This window comes from Kogia breviceps, chromosome 15 (genome assembly GCF_026419965.1).
Source record: "Kogia breviceps isolate mKogBre1 chromosome 15, mKogBre1 haplotype 1, whole genome shotgun sequence".
Lineage (NCBI taxonomy): Eukaryota > Metazoa > Chordata > Mammalia > Artiodactyla > Physeteridae > Kogia > Kogia breviceps.
The window spans coordinates 52,613,708-52,630,367 of NC_081324.1; the positions used below are offsets into that span (position 1 = coordinate 52,613,708).

Genomic DNA, 16,660 nt, shown 5'->3' on the forward strand with positions numbered 1-16,660 from the left:
TCCCACACTTAAAAAAAAAAATGTCCAGACACATTTTGAAAATCTAAAGCACAGAATTGTTTACCATGATGCAGATGTCCCCTTCAGATCACGGCAGCCACCCTAAGACTCTGATTTTCAAGATGTTTATAAAAGGACATATGATCCATCTTTGCTCTCTCTTCCTCTATTGCTCAGCTTACTCTTGTTTTCTAACAGTATTTCCTTGTTGTCTGTCCTCTCTGCAGACCCTGAAACCCCTTGTCTTTTCTTATTTTCACCATTTGCTTCAACCAGCAGTTCACTGGAGACCCATCCATCTTGTAATGCCTAAAGTGACAGATGCTCTCAGGAACCACCACACTGGTGAGTGAACAAAAGATAACATCACCTCTAGGAACTCCAGAGAGAAATACAACTGCAACCTTAAGACAGGGACTGACTTGACAGACATTGGACCATAAACCTCTTCTAAGCAAAAAAGAAAACAATTGCCACACACACAAAAAAATCTGACACAATCAAAGGCAGAAAAGAGTGATTATTTGTGGATTGCCTTTTCACTCTGCAGCTCACTTTTCCCCCCTCAACGCTTTTATATTGGGGCAATTCACTTGCCAAGAGGCAAGAGAAGGTCTTGGGGAAAAATCCCTTCCTCAAGTATCTTCTTTGATTCAACAATATTCAAAGTGAAATTCATTTACATGTGTGTTTCAGTAAATCTAAGGCTTATGATACAGCATCCTTAAGGCTGACCCATCTCGTTTGCATAAAGCAATGTCTAGACTCAGAAACGCTGGCTCAGTTCTGCCGCTGTGAAAGGCATATGCATACTTTGCAAATTAAAAACACGTTAGAAATTAAAAAGCAATACATAACACAACGTCAACAATATGTGTAGCTCATAAAAGAAGCTCATCATTCATTCATCAGACAACCTCCAACTTGGGTTAAAGAGACGGTTAACAAGAGGATTCTGGGAAGGACTACAGCTCTCTTTTTTAACAAAGAAAAGGTCATATTAACATCTCCCAGCAACAAACTAACGACATTGATGCTGTAGATGCAGCGGACTCTGCTTGATGTCATCTAGGTTTTTTTGGGTTTTGGTTTTCATTTTTTTAAGCATCTTACTTAAAATCTTCATGCAGCTAAAGGCAAATGCAAACTCTAACATTTAAATTTAATTTTAAATTAACTAACATTTAAATACAGTGAAGGGAAATTTTAGAAGAACAGAAAAACAGCAACTGATTTGGAGGGCAATTAAGAACATTGTGATCAATGTCAATTATGAGGATTAACAACCCATTTTTATAATAGATATCAAGGAACACAGAACTCTGCTGCAGCTAAATTCATTATCATTTTCAAACAGGGTAAATGATACAAATATCTTTATTGAATCTAAAATAAAGAGTCAAGTGCTCAAGAAAAGTTCTGTCAACCTTATTTCTAAGAAGAAATGTCATCATTTACAATGGCATTTCTTTAGTCAAATATTTTAATTTTTCTTTAAAATTTTTGCACAAAAAACCTTTAAGTTACACTTATTTTTCTTTGGAGTCACTAATGACTTCTCATCCCTATTTTACTAAAAAAATATAAAATTTAAAAGATACTTTATTTTATCTCTTGCATTTGGATTATTTGTGGGGTAAAAGAAAAATTTTCAACTTGATAAATCAACATATCTTTTTCTTAAACATTGTTTTATGTTTCCTTTATTTCCTCAAACTCTTCAGTGTATCTGTACAAATAAGATAATACAAATATTTCACAATCTCAGAATTTTCTGATTTTTATTTTAATACTGGCAAAACATAATGCATATAAAATAATTAAGTGAATATATACAATTAGATAACTCAATGGGGAAAAGATTAAGTAATTACAGACTGCTTATCAATATATAAAGGACTTGTTCTAATATGGACTTGATCTTTAACTAGACAACTTTGTTTAATACATATTGACCTTAGGTAATACCCCCAAAACTCCAAGTCTAAAAGCACCACATCATTCAACACTCTCAAACTTTGGCATTAATATCAAGAGAGAGACGTGACCTTGAAATGACAGTTCCATTGCAGAAACTCAAAAAAAGACCCAATTAAAAGATCTACTTTAAACACAATAGGATCAATATTGCATGCAGGAAAAGTACACCCCTGTGGAAAGTTCTTATTGTCTGACTGACCAAAAACCAAACATAACTTTTCTTTTTTCAGGGCCTCCTCCAGATCACAGTCAGTGCCAGAAATCCACACAGGAAAAAAATCCATCAAAATGAAACCCTAAAAGGGTTTACCCTTCACCATCCTATTTGCACTTCAAAACCCTGTAAGGCCTTCAGTTAAAGCCCAGGGCTGAACCATTTCAATAATAAGAGAGGTGGCCAGCAGTAATTTATCTCCCATTTGGCCTCTGGACAGAGCTGTAATGTCTAGGAAGCTTCCCTTCCCTGACTCGAAACCTCCCACAAGTCTCAACCTTCATTTGTGCAGCTTTGGATCTGCAATACCTTAAAAACAACTCATATGCCCCTTCCAATCAGATGCAAGAACAGTTTGTAACTCAAGATTTGAGTACACTTTCTTGGCAATGCTTTCACAAAATGGAATGCTGCTGAGGTAATCAGAGCATTGAAAATACCAGGTTAAATTTCAGGTTCTCTTTGTTGTAATAAGTTGGAGAAGAAAGAAACTTCCTTAACTTCAGCCTTTTTCTTCTCACACATGTTGATTGTTGTCAGAACTTCTTAAACTTTTTCCAATTTATACCTTGATATCCTTTACATTTTGGGCTACATCAGCCAACTTCCTGCAGTGATGTTCATGTAAATTTAAATCCTTGCATTGTAATATCTTAACAAATCCAAAAAAGTGGAGATTTCACAGGTCACAGACTCCTGGGTCAAAAAGACCTTAAAAACAGATATCAGACCACTATGACTCAACTGATTTATTCTACATTTGTTATCAAATTTGAACAGTAACTGTCATCACACACACTCACCCAGTTTTCCTCTAGTAAAATAAACACCAAACAATGTCAACAGTTATTTAAATTGAAATATAGGTCCCAGAAGTTATCATATGGGAAACAGTGAAGTTACTCCTAAAAAATGGAGAACATTTTGTCACTAGGCATGAATTTTCTATTTTAAAATTATGTTCATATGCTTGCTAGTATACAAAGAAGATGAAAAATATATGCACCCTTTCCCCTACCTCTTCATTGTTTTCTGTTTTCATTTCAATGACAGGAGTTTGTTTTAATAATCGATTCTGATAAATTCCATCTGAATGCCACATTAACAACTTGGCCTAAATGATTCCACTATAGTGATTCTGGTTTTATAAGATGAAAACTTTCAAGTTATTTCATCAACTTTATAAATTTAGAGACTCCACAGGCAAATATAAAAGCATTTCATTTAAACCTAATATCAGTTAAGAGAAGTTTAAAAGAATAAAATTAAATATAAGACTGACAGTTAAAAATACAAGAAACAGAGTTTTGTTAATTAAAAGAAAAGAATTATTTATGTTTTGGTGATATTTATCAATAAAAAATATTTTCTTCCATTAAAAAGGTACAACTAACAATCCTTTCACTTTGTTAGCAAATATTTTTCATTTTCAGAGCTGCAAATACCACAGATTCTAAAAAAACCAACTCTGGGCTTCCCTGGTGGCGCAGTGGTTGGGAGTCCGCCTGCTGATGCAGGGGACGCAGGTTCGTGCCCCGGTCCGGGAAGATCCCACATGCCGCGGAGCGGCTGGGCCGGTGAGCCATGGCCTCTGAGCCTGCGCGTCCAGAGCCTGCGCTCCGCAAGGGGAGAGGCCACAACAGTGAGAGGCCCGCGTATCGCAAAAAAAAAAAAAAAAAAAAAAAAAAAAAGATAAATAAATAAACCAACTCTCACAACCAATGACTTTACTGCATGCTACCAGGTCAATGAATCTCAGATTTGTGTATGAGATAACATAAAAATTCAAACTGCATATATAAACCAAGAAAAATAGATAACTGAAAAAACCTACGGGACATGAATTTTTATATAACTGAAACAAACTTTGTCACTAATAATAATATTCAGGAAAACAAATTTCTTAACCTACCACATGACATAAAAAAAAAGCTTTCCTCAGAGAGTCAACAAGAGTAATTGATCCACCACAGAGGAAATATTCAATCTTCATTAAATATTTATTCAGTGCAATAGGTTGTTAGGTCTGTTTAGACCTCAAAGAAGAAAGAGTTCTTGTCTGGTAGGAATCGGGTCTTGGGAGAATTGAATGGAGATGAGAGGCAGCTCCTCAAGTCATGACATTATATTTCAAAATGACAATGCTAAAAACTGGAGGTGTGCTACAAAATGTATGCTACTACTTTGAAATCTGACACAGGGACTTCCCTGGTGGCACAGTGGTTAAGAATCCGCCTGCCAACACAGGGGACACGGGTTCAAGCCCTGATCCGGGAAGACCGCACATGCCGCAGAGCAACTAAGCCCCTGCGCCACAACTACTGAGCCTGCGCTCTAGAGCCCGCAAGCCACAGCTACTGAGCCCGTGTGGCACAACTACTGAAACCCACGCACCTAGAACCTGTGCTCCACAATAAGAGAAGCCACCACAATGAGAAGCCTGCGCACTGCAACGAAGAGTAGCCCCCACTTGCAGCAACTAGAGAAAGCCTGCGCAGCAACAAAGACCCAACACAGCCAAAAATAAATAAGTAAATTTATTTTTAAAAAGAAATCTGATACAAAGAAACTGATACTTTAAGGGAGTATTAATTTTAACAAGGTTCGACTGGGTAAGTGAGCAACTTGATTTCCTATTAATGTAGCACAATAAGATTTGGACGTCCAGGATCTGCAGTTCCCAACCCTCCCACCATAGCCAAGTCACCGGTCTTCTCTGGGCCTGTTTCCATATCCATAAAATGAAGGATAAAAGTAATACATTTCCAGATCAAAAACACTATGGTTGTAATGTGGGAAGGGAAAAGATCCCCCATTCACAATGGCAACAACAAAAAGAACACTCAGGACTCATCTTAATGATGGACCTGTGATAACATTTTTTAAATTGCCAAAGTTGATTGGGGTGATTTAGTGAAAATTTACACACAGAGAAATATGCTGAGTAGAGAAGCCTAATTGTAAAATTACTTGTTTCTCAAACAAAATAATAAACAACACAATTCCAATCAAAATAACAGTAGAATTTGGGTAGAACATTATGAAAACATCCATGAATTCATAAGGAAGATTATCAAAGAAAAGATGGGAAAAACATCTTTTCAAAAAAGGTTATAAGGAGAGGTGAGTCAAAATAAATGTTAAATTATAACATAAGAGTTTTTGGCCATTAAATCCATGCCACTAAATCCAGTGAATATTTTTCGGTTCTCATCTAACATTCCTTCTGAGTATATTTCTTGAAATTTCCTTTCCTTCCACTTGATTTCACCTTACAACTTTCTGGTTTTCTTCCTTTCCTATGCTGCTTTTCAATTTCCTTTGCACTCCCATGTTACACTACCCAGCGATGAAATGTTGGCATTCCACAGAGTCTAGTCTGTGGTAGCCATCTTCCAAGATGGCCCCAATGATTCCTGCCTCCTGTGTAATCCACTCCCACATCAAATCAGGGATAACTTATGTGATCAATAAAATATGGAACAAGTGACAATGTGTGATTTCCAAGGTCATAAAAGACACTGCAGTTGCTGCCTTGACCTCTTGGATCACTTGCTCTAAGAAGGGGCAACCACTGTGTTGTAAGGACACCCAAGCAGCTCTCATAGGTCCTCGTAGGTAGGAACTGAGGCCTCCTGCCAACAACCAGGACCAACTTCCCTAGTTGCTCTCCTTGCCTCCTCTCTGGCACCCTCCAATCACTTCTCTGCATCACAGTGAAAATATAATCATGTCAACTCTTTGCTAAAGACTTTTGAAGTTTTATACTGTTGAGGATAAAAATCAGTATTGGAAATGTCCCTGCCTATCTCTCCAGCCTTATTTTGCACTGTTCTCTTCCTAAAAACGGTGCTCCAGCAACACTGACCAACCTTTAGACACTTACATTCCCTCTGCCTGTGATACCACCCATCCTTCTACTTTTGCCTACTTAAATCACCTCATCCTTTAGGTCCCAACTGAAGCACTGCTTCCCTAATCCCCTCAGCCCTTTGCTGAAAGCTCTCATAGAAACTTATTCAGCTCCTGTTTAACTTTTTGTTTTTGCGGTACGCGGGCCTCTCACCGTTGTGGCCTCTCCCGTTGCGGAGCACAGGCTCCAGACACGCAGGCCCAGCGGCCATGGCTCACGGGCCCAGCCGCTCCGCGGCACGTGGGATCTTCCCGGACCAGGGCACGAACCTGTGTCCCCTGCATCGGCAGGCGGACTCTCAACCACTGCGCCACCAGGGAAGCCCCCCTGTTTAACTTTTAATTCACTTTTGAGCTATATAATTTGTATGATCAATTGTTTTAATGTTTGTCTTTCTTCCTAAATTCTAAGCTACATTGAAAGTAGGGACAATGTTTTTGTTGTTTTGCCTATTATTGAAATCACAGCACCTATTGTGGTGTCCTCCTACATAGCAGGCACTCAAAAATATTGTTTGAATAATTTAATAATTTAAAATATAGGGCCAGCACATGAATGAGAAGCTCATTGATGACAGTCCAAAAAAACCCTTATTATCTATAAGAATTATTATATGATAATTGAGGCATTATAAAACAATAAATGGAAGGAGGAATTGTTCATTTAATTATACCGAAGTAATATTCAACAATTTAAAAAGTAACAGCTAACAAACAACTTAGAGTAGACACTAAAAATAAATACCAGAGAGACAAAAGATTAAATTTAAGTATCTATACCTAAATACATTTTTATGCCTACCCACATAAGACCATACAAAAACTAAGAGGAAACAGAATTAAATATTTTTTACACTGATATTTATCATGTACCAAGATTTATTATGGTTATCATAGTGAGAATTTAGCTTTCTAAGCCTGGAAATCACAAAGGATAAGATTGACAGATTTGACTAGTGAACATATCAAACATCCATATATTTAACACCTAAAACAAATAAAAAGAAAAATTTTTCTAGCTAATGAAAAGAGTTAATGTCTACTATGTATATAATAAAGTAGAACATTAATATCCCCACTCCTGGGCACAACTTACTATTCCATCCATGGGGAAAGAGTTAAGCACATTATAGTAACAGCAACAACCACTACCATTTACTGAGTACCTACCATGTACCCCACGTACATTGTCTCATTTAACCTCACAAATCCATCCATAAATAGAATTCTATAAAGCTATAAGAAGTATAGTTTTGACATAGAACTATGTTCATAATATATGAAATGGAAAATATAAAACAGTAGGTTCCCATTTCTATGAGGAAAGAAATATGTAAGTAACCTATTAAGATAAAGAGCTAATAATATAAATCCAAACAATGTGATGTAAATTTAAGACAACCCTCAGAATGGGAGAAAATATTTGCAAACGAAGCAACTGACAAAGGATTAATCTCCAAAATATACAAGCAGCTCTTGCAGCTCAATGTCAAAAAAACAAACAACCCAATCCAAAAATGGGCAGAAGACCTAAATAGACATTTCTCCAAAGAGGACACAGGGAATGGGAAGGGCAAGCTGGGACGAAGTAAGAGAGTAGCATTGACATATATACACTAGCTATCTGTTTTACAATGGGAAGCAGCTGCATAGCACAGGGAGATCAGCTCAGTGCTTTGTGACCACCTAGAGGGGTGGGATAGGGAGGGTGGGAGGGAGACACAAGAGGGAGGAGATATGGGGATATATGTATACGTATAGCTGATTCACTTTGCTATACAGCAGAAACTAACATAACATTGTAAAGCAATTATACTCCAATAAAGATGTTAAAAAACCCACAAATTTATATAAAATATATAAATACTGGGTAATATGTTTATAGAATGTAATTTTTTCTTCATGCTTATCTTTATTTTCCAATTTTCTATAAGAAGTGATTTCAAGTTTTATGCATTCTGTAACTTAACTAAGCTCTGTTTTTTTTAATTATTATCAAGATCATCACCATTACTATCTTCATTGACTTTGAACATTTGATATTTGCAAAATATTGACTTTCTTATTTTACAAGTAATACCTTTCCACATTACAGGTTTATTGTAGGCAAATGGACAGTGACAAATATAGTTTTATGAATGTGCACATAGTAAAGACTATAAATAAATACAACTTGTCCTAATACCCCATAAGATATCATTTTTACTATCATAAGCCAGTGAATTTGTTAAATTTGCTTGCTTATGTGGAACTTTGAAAGAATTTTCCAGGACAATATAGGAAATAGTCCAAAACTGAAAACCCCTAAGATGGAAGACAAAGTTCACAGGAAAAAGTGTCAACTGGGTTTTTTTTTTCCCAGTACAGATGTTTTTAGATTTTCTCCATTCATACCCCATATTCCCACTCCTAAGCCTTCCTCTACTTCCTATAAATGTTCTACCTTTCTTTAGTCCATACTTGAAAAACATGGGATCTAATCAGTTGTTAATTATTGTCTTTGCTGGTGACTCTTACATCTACATCATTGGCCATAAAGTCTTTTCTTCTGAGTTGCTGCTCTCCCCTCAACCTCGGTGTGGCCATTCATTATGTCTAAAACAAAATTCACTAGAGTAAAAGCTATTCCTATTTTCCAATTTCATTATTTTCATTTATTCATCTAGAAGGTACTGTGAACTGTGCTAGAAAGGATGATAAAGGCAGTCCCTAATCTCAAAGAGATCCCCATTTAAAGGTGAAGACATCTGTACATGCATAAATGTTTAGTAGCAGAGAATGTAGCAATTCTGTTTAGAGAAATGAAGAAAATATCAGAGAAGAGATAACATATGAGTGTCTTTAAAGGATAAAGTAGGAATTCACCAAATAGAATTGGGAGGACCTCCCAGAGCAATATAACAGAATGTCAAAGGCATGGTATATTTTAAAAATACAGAAAAGTTCATTGTTGGAGGGCACTGTGGCAAGAGAAGAAAATTTTAAAAGTAGATTGGGGTCAGTCTGCAAGTGACCTTATATGCCAAGTTAGGAATTTGAATTTTCCCAGAAGCAGGAGAAAACCCATGGAAGTTTTCAAAACAGGAATTAACATAATCAGATTTTTTTAAAAAATAGAAGGTAACTGGTGATAGTGCGAAAGGTGGATTAGAGATCAGGAAAGTTGGATTGGAGACCAGATACAAGGTTCTGCAAGAGTCTAGGAAGTGGTGATTGAGACTGCCCACAATCAGGGCAGAAAGAACAGAGAGGAGGGCCCCTTTCAGAAGGCAGTTAGAAATTCAGGACTCAGGAGTGGGGACTGAACAGACAGATCCTGGAGACAGACAGCTGCCATACAGATAACTGAAAGCAGTACTGGTGAGATTTCCTAGGGGATGCCGCTGTAGAGAAAGCATGTGGAGTAAGAGGGTCAAGGAGGGAAGCCCGAGAAACATCGTCATTTCACTGTTAAGCAAAGGAAGAGGAAAACCCAGCAAAGCAGGTGGAGAAGGAAGAGCAGGAAGGAAACCAGGAACCGACGGGTTTGTGAAAGCCAAGGGACAAAAGGGTTTGGAGAAATGGGAGGTGGTCAACAGTTTCAACAGGTAAGAGAGGTCAAATAGGATCAAGAATGAAAATGTGCCATGGCATATAGCAATGACTCTTCCAAGAAGTATGGTGAACTAGGATGGAAATAAGTTGGCAGCTGTAGGAAAGGTAAAATGGCAGGGAAGAGTGATTAGAAGGAGGGATGCTTATAGGAGGAGGTTCTTCCCTCAAAGAAAAGGAAGAGGTGACAGTACAGAAGAGAGGCGATGATTAGTGGAGTAAGGTTCTAAAAGGGATAGAGAAGGGAGAGAGGAACAGGATGGAAGCCACCCATACATGGCAGAACCACAAGACAGGAGCCTGGGTCCCTGATGACAGCAGAGATGCTTTATCAGTCTTAGACAATTACCTCCAAACTTTTTTTTTTTTTTTGCGGTACGCGGGCCTCTCACTGTCGTGGCCTCTCCCGTTGTGGAGCACAGGCTCCGGACGCGCAGGCTCAGCGGCCATGGCTCACGGGCCCAGCTGCTCCACGGCGTGTGGGATCTTCCCGGACCGGGGCACGAACCCGTATCCCCAGCATCGGCAGGCGGACTCTCAACCACTGCGCCACCAGGGAAGCCCCACCTACAAACTTTATGTGGGAAAGAAATAAACTTCTAACTTGCTGTTTAGTGTATCTTGTCATTTGCAGACAAATGTAATCCTAAATGATATAGGAGAGAAGGGTGTTGAAAAAATAAGCAAGCACCTCTCAAAAGCATGAAATAGCACAGTATATACAGAAGACAAGACCAATCTGGCATTACTAGACTACCAAGTGGGAGAGAGGGAGGGGGAGGAAAGGAAGCCATGTTTTTAATCACTTGACCATGTTATCCTTCATGCAATTACATACAATGTATTGAAGGCCCAAGTGTGAGGAGTCGAGACTGGATACTGTAGATAAAAAATAGCCACACAAAACGGTGTTAAGCAAAGGAATGATATGTTCCACATTTCGGCTTTGAATAGGTTCCTCGAGTGTCAGGCTGGTAGGGGATCATGAGGAGGCAAAACAGCATGCTGTGAGAGTGTTGAGAAACCTGTACTATAGTCCTGGGGAGAGATTATGATGCCTGCATGGGTGCAGTGATGGTAGGGTTAATACTTAGGAATTAAACACTTAGGAATTAAATAATTCCTAAGGAATTATTAGGAAATACTTAGGAATTAAATCATTAGGAATTGGTGACTAATGACATGGGCGAGCAAATCAGGATGAAGCTTAGGTCTCTACCTTGTGTTGTTTTTCTCCATTGCCACTGTTAGCGCTTCAATTTAGGCATGCCAGGACCTCATGTATTCATTTAACAAATATTTATTTAGTGCCTTTTACATGTCAGGTCCTGCAGATACAATGGTGAACAAGCTAGAAATGGTCTTTGTCCTTGTAGATCTTAGTTAGGGATACCAGTGCTGAAAGCTTCGAAAGTGCTACCTCATTTCATCCTCAGAACACCCTAAGATATTAGTATTATGATGGTCTCCATTTTTCAGGTGAGGTAACCCAGTCTTATAAAGTTTAATCATTTGCTCAAGATCACATGGCTAGTTGATAAGTGGTGGTGTCAGGAATCAGACCCAGACCCATCTTACTTCAAAGCCATGTTTTTAATCACTTGACTAGGTTATTTCTCATGCAATTACATATACTGTATTAAATAGTTATGACAAGCAATACAATGGTTTGGATCATTGCAGCCTCCTAACTAGGACACTCTTTCAGCATTGGCACGTTCTGGCCAAAATAGTTTTTCTAAAATGCAAATTGGGGAGGATGATGGTGTCTTCTCTGATTAAGGGCACTCTGAGGAGGAAGATGAGGTTTTGAATGGAAGGTGATGCACTCAGGTCTTAGAAATATTGATTTTGAGATGACTGTGAAATATCCAAATGGAGATAACCAGCAGTAATTTGATAGATGAATCTGAAGTTTAGGGGGAATCAGGTTGGAGATAAAGCACTTGGCATCACTAGTTCTCAGAGGTCAGCTGAAGTCAAGGCAATTACTGGGACTCTTTAGGGGCTCCTAGAAGTGAGAGGAGCAGCCTGCTGAGAAAAGGGCAGTTGGGTAGAGGCTTGAAGAGAATGGAGTAGATTTGAAATAATTACTTAAGAAAAAGGAGACAGACTCAGTCAAGGATAGTCAAAGGTATAATTAAGTTGTATTTAGAGTTAGGGAAAACAAACTTATAGGGATATCAATCTGAGCGCTGGGAGGATTTTCTACCATAGCAAGCACTAACTCAAGAATAGGAAAACTTGACAAAATTTCATTATTTTACTAGTGTGAGTTCCCAGAGCACTCTGAATTGACTTGATAATGAACACTTGACCTGTCAGGTTCTATTTAAGTCCATCTCCCCTTTGGACTTTGAAATTTTCAAAGTCCTTGGAGACTTGGAAAACCTTTTTTAAAAATCGTTTTTATTCCTAGCAACTTGCAGTGCATTGTGTGTATACTTGTTTTATCTCCAGGTTGGACTATAAAGTCTCTAAGGGCAGGAACTGTCTCACGCACAGTATGTCCTCATTAAACGTTTGTGAAATTGGAAAGACTTTAATCTGTAAACCTCAATGTAGAAACTAACCAACTGTCTATTACTATCAAGCAGTGATTTTTAAGTTTTCAGACTTGGAATAAACAGTCTCTCCCTTCAAACTTTCATTCTCTGTTTTTCATCAAGAGGTAATTAGGATGCCTCCACCCTAGTAGGTGCCATTTTGTCTTTAGTGTTTGGGTGTGTCCTGCTAGCAGTTCTTTAGGCTCTGTGACCATGGATGAGTTACTAAGCATTTCTTGGCTTCCTGAATCCTTGTTAGTAAAACTCAAGAGATTGGACCTGATGATTGCTGATGTCCCTTCTCATTCTAAAAATCCAGAGATTCCATGACCCCTGGAAGACCTTTAAACCACACCTGAGAACCACTGCCTTATAAAATGCAGTTAAAACACGGGCTCCATGTTTTACCATCAGAAAATGGGCAAATAAATCTCTCTCCCTATAAAACTGGGTTATAATCTACAATGCATATTACTTCTAAAATGAAGACACTGACACTTTAATTATTGATTTGACCACTGGTTAAAACATTTTATCAGATGCACATTTGTGTTTCAATGTAGGCTTACCCAAAAATCAAATAAAAGGGCACTTTGGTAATAAAAAGAGAAGAAACCTGGAAAAATATGAAACATCATCTTGGATCTCATGTGCACTTTGATAACACTTTCCTTTCTTTCTTTTTTTTCAGATGAGAAATCAAAGAGTGACTCAAGATTATTGAAGTACTGGGCTTCCCTGGTGGCGCAGTGGTTGAGAGTCCGCCTGCCGATGCAGGGGACACGGGTCCGGGCCCTGGAGCGGCTAGGCCCGTGAGCCATGGCCGCTGAGCCTGCACGTCCGGAGCCTGTGCTCCACGACGGGAGAGACCATAACAGTGAGTAGGCCCGCGTACCGCAAAAAAAAAAAAAAAAAAAAAAAAAAAAAAAAAGGATTATAGAAGTACTAAATGGCAAGGCTGGCACTAGAAACCAAGGCTCCTAATCATATACTTTTTTTTTTAAACAACCAAATTGGTCAAAAATCCCTAAAAGACAAAAACAGATGAAGCTGAAATGCCAGTTGGTTGAGTTTAAACAGAGGCCCCACTTTGTTCTTTCCAGGTTCGATAATAAACAATTGTAGTGATTAGCATGAAGGGCTGGCAGATGAAACATTCTGACTCCTAAAAAATAAATTTGTATTTTTGCACCACAGTTAGTAAATCAATTGTAAAACTTAAAGTAAACGGAAAACAAGGAGAATTAGCAAACCCAAAACAAAATTTTCCTTCACTCTTTTGGAAGACAGATTGAAAAAAACAAAACAAAATCCCCACGGCTCCCTTCATTAGCAGCCAGGGTGGTGAGTCCCTTTGTAAATCCCACATATAAAGGCTCAGGGCTACCTGCAGAGCCTAGGAGTACCAATCACATTAGTGAAGACACCAGATGACCAAAGGGTCTGGGAAAGCTAGTAAACAAAAGGCAGCATTCCAAATGAATGCCATTGCTAGAGCCTGCATTGTAAAATGCCTGGATTTAAGAACCCTAAAGCAGATCAGCTTAAGACAACAAAGGATTCAAGTAAGATACAAAGAACTCATTTTGACACATTAAGAAATTGTCTTCATTAGATCATCAGGTACTTAAGAGTAATTATTAAAAAAAATAATTCCACTTAAATTGCGTCTGAGGCAGTGAGGCCTAGAAGAACAGGATTCAAAAAATGGTTCTTGAATACGTGTTAATGACCAAAATTCATGAACCAGACACATGGGCCTTTTCTCTTTTACTCTTCCTGACATTTTAAAGGGCTATAATGACTTTAAAATTTGTTGTACACATCATTTCAATTTTACCACTCTACTTACAAGTGCTACTTTAAATACCAACTAGAAAAGCTCAAATCTCTCCAACTGTAGGTGACTTTTCTTCCAAGTTGTTACCTCATTTACAAAGAAAATATGTAACAATTTTGGGGTATGAATGGTCAATAAAAAAAGAAGCAAAATATTAGGCCATGGTACAATTTCCTGAATATTTTCCATCACTTTACATGCTTGTTTCGCTTTTGTTGCAAAGTTTAAACTCAGATGCAATTTAGATACTTAAATTTGAAAATGTGGAAGGAAAACTTTCATGTGGAGAAGGCTGAGATTTGCTGTTATTTGTTTTCTTATTGGACAGGGGGGCAATTAAGAAATTATATTAAATATATTTAATAACTTCCACTATTGTTTGCTATTTTATTCACTGAAGAATCCATATTGCTAAGACTAATAACACTGATGTAAAATAGAAACAATTACTTATTGAAAGTCCTGTAAAAAGACATGGCCACATATGTGTAAGATTAGACAAAATTGGGCTTCCCGGGTGGCGCAGTGGTTGAGAGTCCGCCTGCCGATGCAGGGGACACGGGCTCGTGCCCCGGTCCGGGAAGATCCCACATGCTGTGGAGCGGCTAGGCCCTTGACCCATGGCCGCTGAGCCTGCGCGTCCGGAGCCTGTGCTCCGCAACGGGAGAGGCCACAACAGTGAGAGGCCCGCGTACCAAAAAAAAAAAAAAAAAAAAAGATTAGACAAAATGGCCTTTCACTCAACATTTTCAGGTGTTCAGACCATCAATCTGTCTGAAATTGTACAAATGGATTTAGAGACTGCCTTTATCAGTAGCAGATAAGCAGATGGGAAAAAGTGGTTTTGATAATTTAAACTGTCCTAAAATCCTACAGCCAAAATTGAGATATAATAATGATAACTTTCCCTGTAAATTTTATTTTTTGAAAATTAACTTCTCATCATCGGTTTTATTTGATTATAATAATCAACCCCTCACCAAAACCAAAAACACCTCAGCTCCCACTTTCCCACTTTCCCTTTGAGAGGTGCTTCCAGTGTTTTGTCAGACCCTAATAGGGTCATAAGCAAAGCTGCACAGTCACAGAAGGAAACAGTTTACACCTAATGGGCTGGTATCACCTGAGGCTTTTAGGCCAGGTGAAAACTTTTGACTTCATTTGTGTTCAAGTGGAAAAACATTGGAAAAGGTCCATGAGTCTGAATTCCGAAAAGCTTTTTGGCTTCCCCACTCTTCTAGGTTTAAACATTATGTAATCATCATAATAAAATTAGAGTAAGGTTTAAAATTCTTATAATATTTTTACAAATAAATAATCAGCCAACCCCCCTTATTTGACAGAGGAAAAAAGAAGTAGGGAGATAAAGGGACTTGTGGTTGAGCCACATTGCAAGTTGGTTGTAGTAGATGAGGACCCTGTCAAGTCAGTGACAGTGTATTTTCTCAGATGGCTCCTTATTTGCTGACTGCATACATGGAGAGTCTCCTTCATTTTCTCATCTATGCCTTCCCTCTCTCCTTGATACTCAGGAGGCAGGACCAAGAAGGCCTGACCTGTGCTGCTCCTAAAGCAATAAAGAGAGGCAGTGTGGTGAGTGATAAACCTGATTCAAATCATGCTCTGCTATAGTACTTTACAATCATGTGGCTTGAGGCTAGTTATCTGCAAAATGGGAATAATATCTTCTACTTCATAGGGTTAAAACAGAGAAGATAATATATGCAAAGCACCTGGCATATATCAGGCATATAATAAATGTTAATGCCCTTCCTTATATAAATCCCTAACCATAGGAAGAATAATGCTTCAGAGTTCTTCCATGCATGTATATTATCTCAGTTAATCTCTGTATGATCACCACACTCATAAATAGCCAAATTTATGGATGTCCTCAAATGCATGTCCTCTGACTCCAGAACTAATGTTTTTTTCTATTGTGCTGCTACGTGAGGGGTTGTGCTGGTGGAGACCACATTACATTCCTTTATCATCAGCTCCTGTGGGTGGGATAAGGAGCATGGGCTGAACTGAGAGGGATCTTATCTTTTTTTTTTTTTTTTTTTTTGTGGTACGCGGGCCTCTCACTGTTGTGGCCTCTCCCATTGCGGGGCACAGGCTCCGGACGCGCAGGCTCAGCGGCCATGGCTCACGGGCCCAGCCGCTCCGCGGCATGTGGGATCTTCCCGGACCGGGGCACGAACCCGTATCCCCTGCATCGGCAGGCGGATTCTCAACCACTGCGCCACCAGGGAAGCCCTGAGAGGGATCTTAGAAGCAAGCAAAGGAAGTAAAAAAAATACAATCCAACAAACCCATGCCACTTAGGGTAGTTGCCAGAGGGATATACTGCCCTTGAAGTTCATCAATAAAGTATCTTTTATTGGTAAAAAAGGCAATGAGAACAAAAGTAAAACCCAATTGTAATGTCCTAGGTTCCAGATCTTTATAAGAACGTGATTATTTTAGGTTGGCCAAAGAAAAGCTCATGAAAATAATAGACCTTGCCTAAAATCTTGTCTAGGTCTCAGGTTGAGAAATATTTCCTAATTGTCATTAGATATAACCAACAACTAA

The 16,660-nt window shown here is 38.5% G+C and overlaps 1 protein-coding gene and 1 long non-coding RNA gene across 7 annotated transcripts in view; one reads left to right on the plus strand and one right to left on the minus strand.

Moving 5' to 3' along the window:
• LOC136792723 (uncharacterized) overlaps positions 1–13,120 on the plus strand; it is a 98,619-nt gene extending 85,499 nt beyond the window's left edge. The window contains exons 2-3 of the long non-coding RNA XR_010836976.1: positions 228–345; positions 12,935–13,120. This is a non-coding gene — a long non-coding RNA (uncharacterized lncRNA). The remainder of the gene's footprint in view (positions 1–227; positions 346–12,934) is intronic.
• Positions 1–16,660, minus strand: part of GREB1L (GREB1 like retinoic acid receptor coactivator) — a 274,898-nt gene that overhangs the window by 144,736 nt on the left and 113,502 nt on the right. The gene's annotated exons all lie outside the window — the stretch shown is intronic.